Source organism: Hippopotamus amphibius, chromosome 12, assembly GCF_030028045.1.
Source record: "Hippopotamus amphibius kiboko isolate mHipAmp2 chromosome 12, mHipAmp2.hap2, whole genome shotgun sequence".
Classification (NCBI taxonomy): Eukaryota; Metazoa; Chordata; class Mammalia; order Artiodactyla; family Hippopotamidae; genus Hippopotamus; species Hippopotamus amphibius.
This window is the reverse complement of record NC_080197.1, coordinates 77,189,598-77,202,452: the sequence shown is the minus strand read 5'-3', so window position 1 is coordinate 77,202,452 and position 12,855 is coordinate 77,189,598. Positions and strand designations below refer to the sequence as shown.

General features: G+C 40.4%; 1 pseudogene; it reads left to right on the top strand.

Moving 5' to 3' along the window:
* The first annotated feature begins 10,162 nt into the window (after nt 1-10,162).
* On the top strand, nt 10,163-10,731 carry LOC130834048 (dnaJ homolog subfamily C member 8-like; annotated as a pseudogene).
* The last annotated feature ends 2,124 nt before the right edge of the window (nt 10,732-12,855 follow it).

The following is a 12,855-nucleotide window of genomic DNA, read 5'->3' as shown; positions in this document are numbered from 1 at the left end:
ACTGATAAGGACATGAATAAAAATAAATAATTTATGGAGGTGATGTGTGTTGTGGGGGTATTGGGTGGAAGCTGCCCTTAGAAATATGAATTATGGGACTTCCCTGGCTGTTCAGTGGTTAAGACTCCTCCGTGCTTCCAGTGCAGGGGGTGCGGGTTTGATCCCTGGTCAGGGAACTAAGATCCCACGTGCTGTGCAGCATGGACAAAAAACAAAACAAAACAAAAGAAATTCGAATCAAAGAGTTGTAAGGTAATTTAGAGATTATCTACACCAATCTTTACACTTTGTAAGTGAAGAAACTGAGTAAAAACAAGAGACAGAACAGCTCCAGAGGATATGGGTGGACAAACACTTCAGGGTCCAGGCAGCCCATGAGTAGGACAATGGGAAACAGAAGCATAGATGAAAGTTTTTGCTTCCATGGAGAACTGCATTGTCTGTAGTCTAGACTGGATGAGGTCCAGGCTATCCGATTCTGATTCTAGGAAGCTGCTTTACAACTCTGTAAGCTGTGGATAACCAATAACGTTGCTGTTGAATAATAAAATATATTCACAATCAAAAGTTCAGAGTTATATTTTATTTGGTGGGAATTTTTAGGACCTCAAGCCTGGGAGGCAGCATCTCAAGTAACCCTGAGAAAATTGCTCCGAGGAGGTGAGGGGGGAGCTAGGATATATAGGAGTTTTGCAACAAAGGGCAGGTAGTAGGAACAAAAGATTACTCTTAATAAAAGAAAACTATACAACTCGAGTTAAGGAATTTAGTGCTTTTCTATGTATGGGACGATGCAAGAGCCTGGGCTCACTGAAATCATTCCTTTGATTGCACCTCAGCCATCTGGGGCCAGGATCCTGTGTTTCCACATCCTGAGTTTCCTCAGGGCTCACCGTGGGGAGTGGCTGCAGTCTGATGGCTGCTAGAGGGCAGGTATTCTTTTCCTTCCTGAATTCCCTCAGGGCTCACCAGCTCACCATAGGCTGTGGCTGCAACCTATGATGACTGTGACATCCTTTGTTTACTGATATGGCAGGAAATATTCTTTTATCAATGCAAAAAAATTCTTGTCTATACACTTGTACATTCTGCCCATGGAGGTGCAGCTGACCTGCCTCCCCTCATTTTGCCTCCAATGGCACATTTATTTCAATATTCCTGAGCTTTGGATTCTCCTTTGTACTGGTTGTAATGCCTCACCACTCTCCTCAGGAATGCATTAAATACAGTTTTTAATGGGTTCCTTTCATATCTTTGTTATCCTTGTTTCACAGTCATCCTTTAACAAAAGGACTGTGGGGAATTTGAGCATCCCCCCACTCCCTACCAGCTCCCTCCAGATGGGGATCTCGGTCAGCGTTACCAGATCTCCAGTTTTTCAAGGAAAGCTGCAAATTTTCAGCTGTCAACTACAACTGGCACTCACCATTGGCATCTGCCACCTACCTGCACAAAGATTCAATCTGGTACTGCTGCAGCTGCTGACTGTCAATGCCCCCCCAAAAGGTGTTCAGAGTGGAGAGCTGAAATGAGGCACTCTGTGCTCTGTGAAAAACTGACAGAACAGGTCATTAGATACTTAGATATTTTCAGGAGCCAACTTTATGGGCCCAATTCTTGTGTCTCCTCATATCTAGAGAAACACTAAAATCCTTCATGGTGACGACTGCTCCTTGCGACTAGCAGTAACCTTCTGTAAACAATATGCATTGATTGCATGTTTTTCCCTTTCACCAAACCACATATATACTGAGCTTCCCCCCTGCCTCTTTGGAACAGTTTCTCAGAGCTATCTGGTATGCTGTCTCCCTGGCTGCAGTCCTAATTTTTGCCCCAAATAAAACTTAACTCGCAACTCTCATGGCGTGCATTTTTTTAAGTCGACACAGCCTTTTTTGGTAAATGTGTGAAACCTCTTTATTTTTAAATATTGACAACTAAAAAAAAAAGGGCAAAAAAAATCTTGCTAGTGGCTCCACCTGGCCCCTTTGGAAACCTGGTCCCAAGGGGGACCACATGCTGACCTGAAGCAGACCCAGGTCTCCCAACAAACCAGTGACAAAGCTATCACTTCATCTTACAGGCCAGCTGCAAAGTGACCAGGTACAGAAATGAATGAGAGCAGCAGAACCAGACCCAGCTTTGTTGTCCAGTCCTGTTTTCTCTCCAGCTGGGAACAGTAGGAGCTGCAGGAAGAAAGGACAGGTGGTCGCCCTTCCCAGTTTTGTCTGGGGCTGTACCAGGGAAGAGCTAGATAGGACTCCATGTTTGATCTGTTTCTTTGACTTTAACCTTGTTTTTTGTTGCTTTGGGGAACCCTGCCCACCTGTGAATAGCTACAGAAAAGAAGAAATTCAAGAGTGATGGCCCCTTTTACTTTACTTCCTCACCTCCTCTCCCTCTCTATAAAAGAGACTGGCATCCAGACCCCAATAAGATGTTTTCTGGAGACACTAGTCTGCCATCCTCTTGGTCTGCAGGTTTTCCAAATAAAGTCTTATTCCTTGCCTCAACACCTCGTCTCTGATTCATTGGCTTGTTGTTTGGTGAGCAGAGCAAGCTTAGACTCAGTAACAGGGCCAGTGCGAGCCTGAGCCTGAGGTCCTCAAGTTCCCAAGAAATGTCAGCCAGGATATCCTTTCTCAGAGTGGGCTGGGGGGATTTTCAAAGCAGCCTCACAACCCAGTCTTCTCCAAATGATTTTTTTCCACTGCCAGCTAAAGAAATTCTCCTAGGTTCTTTAAGCCTAATTCTTAGATCCTTTCTCAAGGACAGTCCTAATGTAATGATTGGAAATCAAAATGGAAACAAAACCATGGGTGAATTATTAGGAAAACTGGCAGGATCATAAGGTGAATACAGAAGCCTCTGCCTTTCTGAGTTTCCTCAATGAGTTTCATGATCAGAGTGCATAAAGCATGCATTCATTCATTAAAAAAATTACTGACCTCCCACCAGATATGCCTAACACTGCACTAGAGTCTACCTGGTGTATCAAATACGTATGTAACTGAGCAGGACCCTTTGGGGCCTTCCCGGGACAGGTGTCCCCCATATCCCCTGCTTTAGCTCCTCTCTGAAGTACATAGATAACAGTATTTGATGCACATTTCCTGAGTTGTTTTGCAGATGTGAAAACCCCCCACCAAATGGAAGATGTTAACTACTTGATGACCGTGAGCACATAGCCCCAGGCCTCCTGGAGCCCAAGGACTGATACTGTTAACCCTGTGACACCACCCTGTTACCTCACCATCGGCCAATCAGAGAATTGTGTGCAAACTGATCACATATCCTTTGACACACTTTCCCTCACCTGGCTTTGAAAAATGCTTTGCCAAAACCCTTTGGGGAGCTCAGGGTCTTTTAGGACATGAACCAATTCGTCTCCTCACGTGGCCCTGCAATAAACCTTTCTCTGCTCCAAACTCCAATGACCTTTCGGTTTGTTTGGCCTCACGGTGCCTCAGGCACGTGAACTTATGCTAACACATAGAAGACTCTCTCTGCCCTCGTTTCATTCACTCATGTAAATGTCACCGGCAAGATCCTGGGTTAGGCTCATGACAAACTATTATCTCCATTTTACAGTTAATGAGAAGTGAGGTGATCTACCCAAAACTGCACAGCTGAAAAGTGGCAAAACGTCAAGTCTGGAGGGCTAATCTGGGTCATAATCAGATACTTTAAAAGAAAAACAAACAAACAAAAAGTAGCAGAGTATATGAACTGCTAACCATTGATAAAAATAAAACAAACCTGTCCACAACCCTGGTTCAATTGCCTTCAATGAGTATTGCAAAGTTTTCTACTCAGTTAAATTCAGTTGAACGCTCATGACACTTTAAACATGGATGGTGGTGTTTAAACTGATGAAGGAATTTTTAAGTTTATAACTTTATGCTGTAAAATCTGCTTGCTGTGCCGTGATAAGAACAAGATGACCTAATAATCAACTGTAACCTTAAGATGTTCTGATAAGTATGGAATGTCCTGCTCCTGCTCATGCAAGTTTCTGTTTGGAAATCCCCACCCCCTACTTGCGTGTAACCCATAGCAACTCCCGTGTTCTGTAACTGCCCATAACCTGTAGTAATTATGTAACCAATTAGTTTGTGCCAAACTCAACTAGAGCATTGTTTAAACCAACCAATCAGTCTGTGCCAATTATAGCTATATGCCTTAACCTATATAAGGAAAAGATTCCCCGAAATGGGGCCCAGAATTTTGGAGTGTTAGTTCATCTGGGGCCGTTGGCTCAATAAACCTGAGTTCTCCAACCCTCTGAGTGTGATGCTTGGTCTCTCGTGGGATCGGTTTTCTGCAACAAAACTGGACTTCAGGAAGAGTAGGAGTTTGTCGCCCTGTGAAGTGAGAGAACAGGGGAAGGACCTCTAGGCAGGGAAAACAGACACAGGGTGAAGAAGAAGCTTGGCTGGACAAACAGCAGTGGTCAGTTATGCAGACCTGTACAGCACGTTAGGATGCTTGGACCTCATCCTGCTAGAAATAGGAGCCACTGAAGAGCTTGAAGCAAAATAGCAGCATCAGATTTGTGTTTGAAAAGATCACTCTGATTAAACTCTGTGGAGAGGATCAAAAGGGGACAGGACTGGAAGCAGGGAGACCAGCAGCCTTTGGGGAGTCACCTAAGTAACACACGATGGTGGCTGGGAAGAGTGGAGAGAGAGAGAAGGAGACCAGTGTGAAAGATACATAGGAAGTTCACTGACACATCTTGGTGATGAACGGATGTGGAAGAAGAAGGTGAAGAAGCATCAAGGATGCTTCCAAGTTTTCTGGCTTGGGAATCTGGACAGTTGGTGTTACCATTGTCCAAGGCATGGAACATAGGAAGAGGATCAGCTTTACAAGGGGAAGAATGTGAGTTAACTTTTGGGTATATCAACTGGAGATGCCTGGGGAACATCCAAGTGGAAATATCCAAAAAAGCAGAAAGATATTTGACAAATAAGCCTATAAAAGAGAGCAATATAATTAGTAACCAAAGAAATACAAGTATAAATGACAATAAACTATTCCTGCCTATCATATTAGTAAATAATGATAATAATTATTATTATATAGAACTTGCACAGATCAGTTATATGGGTAATATCACCCTCCATGCTGCTGGGAGGGTGGAGTGGTGCTATATAAAATGAAATGAAGAGCACTTTGGAAATATGTATGAAAGTAACACTGCAAGGAATTTACCTTGCAGTGGGAAAATAATCTTGAATGTAGGCAAAGAATTAAAGTTTGCTTCAAAGATGTTTATTGTTGCATTGTTCATAGTTGTAGAAAATTGGAAATAACTGCCAACCATCAACGCTTGGATGAATGACTGATAAGATCCCATTCTACTAGACAAAATAAGGTTTTTGAAGAGTACTAAATGGAAAGATACTCAAATATATCATTAAATTGGAAAAAAATCAAGTTAAAACTTCACGATCCCATTTTTATTTTTAAAAATGTTTTAAAAAGTGACTGGAAGGACAGAATCTAAATGTCATCTCTGGTTCTCACCAGGTGTTGGGATTACAGGTGTTTAAAGTATTTGTTCGATTTTGCTTCTATTTTATAAGCTTTCTGTAATGATTTAGTAGTCCCCTAAATTGTTACTTTTTGCAGATATTTTGGTTTTATTGAAATTCACTTTTAAAAAATTTTTGTATATATATAAATTTAAAATTTTTCACTGTAAAAAAACCCATAAATAATAGCAAATAAATTTAAATGATAAAAAGCAGTCATAGGTATTTTTAAAGAGCATAGCCAGAACATGATGGTGTTTAAACACTGTTGCCAGCATGGACTAAGTAAACTGAAAATGGGAGGACCAGCCTGGGGTACAAGAACAGGGTTTGTCATTTGACTGAAATTGTAAACAATTTTTTGCTTGTGTGTATATACATTTGTGTATTTTCTATGACAAAGCTTTAATCAAAAGTTGTTCTTCAGATAAGCATTGACTCTTTATGCCCAAGTGTAAGTAAAGATTCTTTTAATAAGAAAAGAAACACATCACATTGGAGAGATACACAGAAGCTTCTGGAAATATGGTTTTCTTCACAAGTATTCTAGGAAGACCATCTTCAAACATTAGAAGGTTACTGGTTTCAACTTTTTTGTGGAGCAACTTAATACTTTCTTCAATAGAAAACTTCCTTCTCTGGCAGCTTATATATGAAACAGCTAAAAGCAAGATATTCCATGGAGGTAGGAAGTGGTGAGGGGGATAGAGGGTCTGGGGCTCTGCTAGCCTGTTGTCCACCTTCTGACCTTATGATCAGCCCCAAATGGATCTGTATGGGGTCCCTAGGCTTCTCAGAGAAGAGTTGGAAAAAACCCTTAGAGCAATAGGGTTAATAAGCCATGCTTCCTGGAAAGGTAGAACTAGCCTGAGTAACAGGGAGGAGAGTGTTCTGATGGCGAACTGCCCAGACTAGGGAAGAGTGGGCCAGCAAGGCTTTATCTCCAGCTGTGGGCAGTGAGAGAAGGGACACAGGGGAGGAGAATTGAGTTCTTTCCCAGGACCCACCTCAGCCCTAAAGCAAAGAGCCTTTTGAATAGCTACTTTACCAGTTTTAAAGACATGCCGTTACTTGCAGAATGAATCAGCTAGATTTAGAATTGAGCTGAGATACCAATCATACACACACAGGCACACAACTAAGATATGTGTGTACAATCTCCTAGTTAGGGTCATACTGCCTTCCTAAAAATGTGTGAGAAAATTTGTATGTTGTAGCTCCAGAGGGATGGAGGGGGAGTCTATTCCTAGAGAGCAAGAAATACGACAAAATCCCTAATTAAGTTTTTGCAAACATTTCTTTTCCTCCCCCTGTCTGCCCTCCCTCCACCCCTGCCACCAAGAACAATCCCATTGTGGCAACATTAAAAATGGCTAAGAGAAATCACAGCAGTTGTTACAGCTGCCCCAGAAGCATCCCACAGCCCAGGCGGCCTCCCACCCATCGTGGAAATAGTGTTACTGAACCTAGATTTGGGTTTCCTCAACCAGCACAAAGCAAAGCCAATCTACTGACATGGGGTTGTGGTGAAGGAAAGTACAGCGTTTATTGCAGGACCCATCGAGAAGATCAGACAATGCATGCTCAAAAGACTCAAACTCTCTGATGGTTTTCAGGGAAGGGTTTTTAAAGGCAACATTTTGGTGAAAGTTGCAGCTTGTGGTCTTTCTTCTGATTGATTGTTGGTGGTGGTGTTTCAAGAATCTTAATCATTAAACTTCTGGTTCCAACCAGTCTGGGGTCTATGTGCTTGTGGTCAGCATGTAGTCACCATCTTCCACTTGGGTGGGGGGGAGGTCTCAGTTTCTGCAGAACAACTCAAAGATATGTGTCAGGTGGCTATGTACATCCCTTGAGGAGGAAATAGGACTCTGTTTTATCACTGAACTATTGTTTAAGCTCTCATTACTTTTCTTGCTTAACTGCTTTTCCTTTATTTCTGCATCCCTTCACTGCTTGGGTCTGCTCTTTGGAACCCAGGGGAGGCCTAGGAGACCAAAGCCTTTTTCTACAAACAAGAAACAGGGGACATGGAGGGACTTTGGTACTAGAGAGGGCCCTGCAGGTTTCAGTAACAATGTCCACTCATCCCATCAGACAGAAGCACATGCGCACACACACCACCACTACCACTGTCACCACCACACATGTGGAGTCCCTCCATCACCTGTGGATGCTTCTCTCACCACTTCTTTCCTGCCTTGAAGATGTTATGCCCCATCCCAACTTTGGATGAAGTATGATTACCTGTCTGGCTACTGCTAGACCAAAGTCTGTAGCTAATACCTTCTAAAGAAGGAGGAAAAGAAAGAGCACGAGGGCATCCTTCCAAACATTTACTTAACAGCTTCTCTGGCTCTCTCATTTTTCTCCAGAGTCTTCAGAAAAAGAAAAACTTCCTGAAGTTTCTAATTGCCTTTATTTGATTATGAGGAGGCATATGCTTTAATTATATGATTAAAATCTTTTAAATCTTTTACTTTGTTAATTATACAATATCATGAATTTTCATGTAAAACTCTTTTTATGGACAGAAGTTTTCATTTTTCTTGGGCAGTACCTAGGAGTGGAATAGCTAAATCATATAATTAACTTTAGAGCAAGTGTCCTGTAAATGCCAAGTAGGCCCCGTTGATTGTGTTATTCAGATTTGCTATATCATGATTACTGTGATAGGAAGAAAGATACTAAGATGGGCCCTATGATCTCCACTCCCTGGTGTTATTCCCATGATTAAATTATGTTACTTGGCAAAGAGGATTTTACAGATGCAATCGCAGAAGACCAGAATATACCACCCCAGAATATGCCTCTTTGTCATAAGGATTATTTTGAACTCATTATTTTGAGAAACAGAAGACACTGGAGAAGCTCTGAAACTAAAGTAGAAGTTACGCTTTTACAAGAGGAGTTTACATTTACAAAGGAAATCTCCATTTGTAAGAGTTTCTCCTTCTCTGTACCTGGAAGAGAAGGATGACTAAATCACATGAGACTCTTATCAATGGATAAGGTACCAGCTTAAGTCTGCATAACAAGTCTTACTTTTATTTACCCCACTTTTCCTTGTCACTCCATAACTGGCCTTGCCCACATCCTTCTTTCTCTGTTTTTAGCTGAGGATGATATTTAAGCCTGAATTCTAAGCCCCTCCTTGAGTGTTACTCATTCCTCTGGTTATCTCCCCCAAGAGCTCTACAGGTAATAAACTTTAGTTTGTTCCTCTCTTGTTAATCTGTATTTTATTATAGTAACCCAAGAACTTAGAAGGGTAGGGGGAAGATATTTTTACTCCCTTACACAATTAAAATGACTAATAAGTTGACCTTAAGATTATTGAGGCTATCCCAGTGGATGTGCTCCATTTATATGAGCTCTTTAAATCAGACACTTTTCTCTGGCTGGTAGAAGAAGAGGAAGTCAGAGAGATTTCAAGTGTGAGGAAGAGATGCTGTCTTTGAAGATGGAGAGGCCCAGGTGGCAAGGGAGGCAGGTAGCTTCTAGGAGCTGAGAGTGGCCTTGATTAACAGCCAGCAAAGAAACAGGGACCTCAGTCCTACAGCTTCAAGTAACTGAATTCTGCCAACAATCTGAAAGACCCTAGAAGTGACTTTCCCCAAGAGGTACAGAGCCCAGAGTAGCTGACATCTTGATTTTGGCCTTGTGAGACATTTGGGAGAGAACCCATTTAACACCACTCTCACTTCTGGCCTACAAAATTATGTTGTTTTAAGCCATCTCTTTGTGAAAATTTGTTATGCAGCAAGAGAAAACTAATACACATGTTAAATTTTTGTTCCAATTGTTTTATCACTTATTCTCTCTAGGATTGTAGATTGCCTATTTGTCTTTAGTTATGGTAGTTTTTGCTTCATGTATTTTGATGCTCTAAGGTTCACATACATGTAAGATTGTTATGCCTTCCTGATTAATTGACCTTTTGTTATAAAATTTCTACTTTATCTCTGGTAATACTCCTTGTTTGGAAACCTTCCTTGTCTGGTATTAACATGACACCACCAAGAAGATATTACAATGCTTATATGTCAGGTGTATGCATCTGACAACAAAGTGTCAAACCACATGAGACAAAAACTGGTAGAACTGTAACAAGAAATAGATTAATGCATTATTACACTTGCAGACATTGGTGTCCCTCTGTCTATACTGAACAGATCTGCCAGGTAGACAATCAGTCAGGACATAATTGAACACAACAACACCATCAATCAACTGGATATAATTGACATCTATAGGATACTTCATCTAATAACAGCAGAATGCACATTCTTTTCAAGATCACATAGAACATTCACCAAGCACACCACATTCTTGGGCATTAAACTCATCTTTTCAAACTTAAAAGACCAGAAATCTTACAATGTATACTCTTAATCACAATGGAATTAAAATAGAAAGATAGCCAAAAAATCTCCAAATACATGGAGATTAAACAACATAGTCTAAATAACACAAGGTTCAAAGAAGAAATCTCAAGAGAAAATTTAAATGCCTTGAATTAAATTGAAATGAAAATACAATTCATCAAAATTTATGAGATACAGTGAAAGCAGTGCTGAGAGCATTGATTGCACATAGTAGAAAGGAAGAGGAAGAGTCACATGGTGACTGTGCTGGAAAATGGTGGCTCCAGGAGTGAGCAGGCTTGGGGTGCAGGAGGCAGCACAGAAGAAGCATTTATGACTTTCTACAGTGAGATGAAACAAATAGAGATGAGAGATTCAGTTCTAAAGTCCAAAAATCAGATGGAAAGATTGACCCATCCTGGGTCCTCCAACTTCAATTTAAACCCATTTGAGGTTCTTCAGATAGATTATGAAGTGACAGATGAAGAAATAAGAAAAAGGCTTTGGCAGTTATTCATATTGGTGGATCCTGACAAAAATCAAGATGATGCTGATAGAGCAAAAGTACTTTTGAAGATGTGGACAAAGTTTACAGGTTGCTACTGGATCAGGAACAAAAGATGAGGGCCCTGGATGTAATTCAGGCAGGAAAAGAATATGTGGAGGAGGATGATCCCAAGCTGTTCAAACAAGCAGTATACAAACAGAGCATAAAACTCTTTGCTGAGCTGGAAATTAAAAGGAAAGAGAGAGAAGCCAAAGAGATTCATGAAAGGAAGTGAAAAAGGGAAGAAGAGATTGCAGCTCAAGAAAATGGTTTTTAAAAATCATTTTTTCTCTTTATACTTCACATTGGTTAATTACTATTGATATGCCTGGAAATTTATGACCTTTTGGTCTGAAGTTGCCAATCTGCTATTAAGTTCATCCAGTAGATCTTAATTTTGGATATTATAAATTTCAATTCTAGAATTCCTATTTGGTTCTTTTTTAGAGTTTCTACTTGTTCCTTGAGATTTTGCCATCTCTTCATTCATTATGTCCATCTTTTTCTTTAAATGCTTGGACACTTTTATAATAGCCATTTTAAAGTCCTAGTTTTATAATTACCAAATCTGAATCATCTTCTGTTTGGTTTCTACTGACTTCTGTTTTAACAGGTCACATTTTTCTGCTTCTTCACATGTCCAGTAATTTGTGATTGTATCTCTGATATTGTGAATGAATGTAAAGTATCTGATTTACTTTGTTTTCCTTTAAAGAATGTTGAGTTTTGTTCTGGCTGTTAATATACTGGAAACTTACTTTGATGTTGTTGAGACTTGCTTTTGGGCTTTGTTAGAGTGGGTTTAGAGTGGCCTTTACCCTAAGGTATGGTCCTTACATGTGAGCAGTGATCTTCCTACTGTCTTAGCAGAGTACCCAGGGAATTCACTAAGATGTCTCCATTGTGTGACCTCTAGTATCTTTGTTATGCCTCAACCCTGTAGCAGTTGTGCTAGGCCAGACCTTGTGGAGTTTCTCCCTGGGTTCATTCCCTTGTCTGGGAATCCAGAGGGAATCCTCAGAAATCTCCCTCTTTCTGTATAGCTCCTTTAACTTTTTGGGACCCTGCACTGAAATTTACAGGTGCTTTAGCAGCTCCCAAACTAGTCTCTGACTCCTCAGCTCAGGGGACTTTCTCTGCTTGGGGCTCACCATCCTACTCCATGGTTGCAAAATTGTCTTCAGAATAAGAGATGGGATAAAGGTAGTGCTCACTTCCTCTTTCCCTTCTCTGAGGGATCACAGTTATTTGCTGTCTATTGCCTGAAAACAGGTGTCTCATGTATTTTGTTCATTAATCTTCTTGGCAGGAGGGAAAATCTGACACCAATGATAGCTTGAAGCAGATGTTGATTCCAGAAAACTAAAAAAAAGAAAGAGAAAGAAAGAAAGAAAGAAAGAAAGAAAGAAAGAAAGAAAGAAAGAAAGAAAGAAAGAGAAAAAGAAGTATTGTGGTGCTTTCCCATCTATTTTCAGCTGATTCTTCAGCAAATTTAATATAAGGTAGAGATGCCCCTTTCTCAAACCCATCAAACTAACCTTCGCTTGTCTAAATTCCAGAATACCTTTTCCCAAGTGCTTCTTCCATTTTTTTTTTAATGGATAGTTTCACCTTGAATTATTTAAAGTCTCACTGGAATGCCTAAATGAAACAGAAACTGAGCTGTTGTTGGCAGGTGGCAGCTGGTAAGTAAGGTAGTGTTCAAGTCATCATCCATCAGATAACATTTGAAGAACTGAGTTTAGAGGCTTATGAAGGTGAATTACACGGATAAGGGTGAGCTGTATACAAATTACATCTACTCTAGTTCTGATGGTAATGGCCAAGACTTCCTTGCTAGGTCACTGATGCAACTCACAACCAAGTGTAGTTAATAACAAAATGAAACAAAACCCAAAACTCATGTTTTGGTTGTGGTTCCAGTTCCCCTCTTCTTTTTTTGCTTTGTTCTGAAATCTGTTGATATATTGGTCCATTTTCCAGGGTAATTTTTTTCCCTTGGGCCAATTCTCCTCTTTTACAGATACTCAGGACTGGTGAATTAATTGCAAAGAATTCTGTTGCTCTGCCATTTCCCAAAGTTAAATGTTTATCAATTGTATTGACTACACCACTGTCTCTTCCTAATTATCTACAAATGTATTAGGTTTTATGATGCTAATTCTGTAGAACAATTCTCTTTTCTCTGTTGCTATGGTGAAAAAGATTTGTCTAAGCCTCTTGATTATTGGTGGGAAAGACCATCTTTAAAGTGAGTTTCTTACTCAGCGATTTTGCTCCTTATGATTTTTTGGAGGAGTCTTATGATCTCATATTTCCACTCCTGACTGAGCAGCTGAAGTGAAAAACTATTATCTTGGAACATTTGTTTCCGTGTCATAAATAGACTTCAGCATAATGA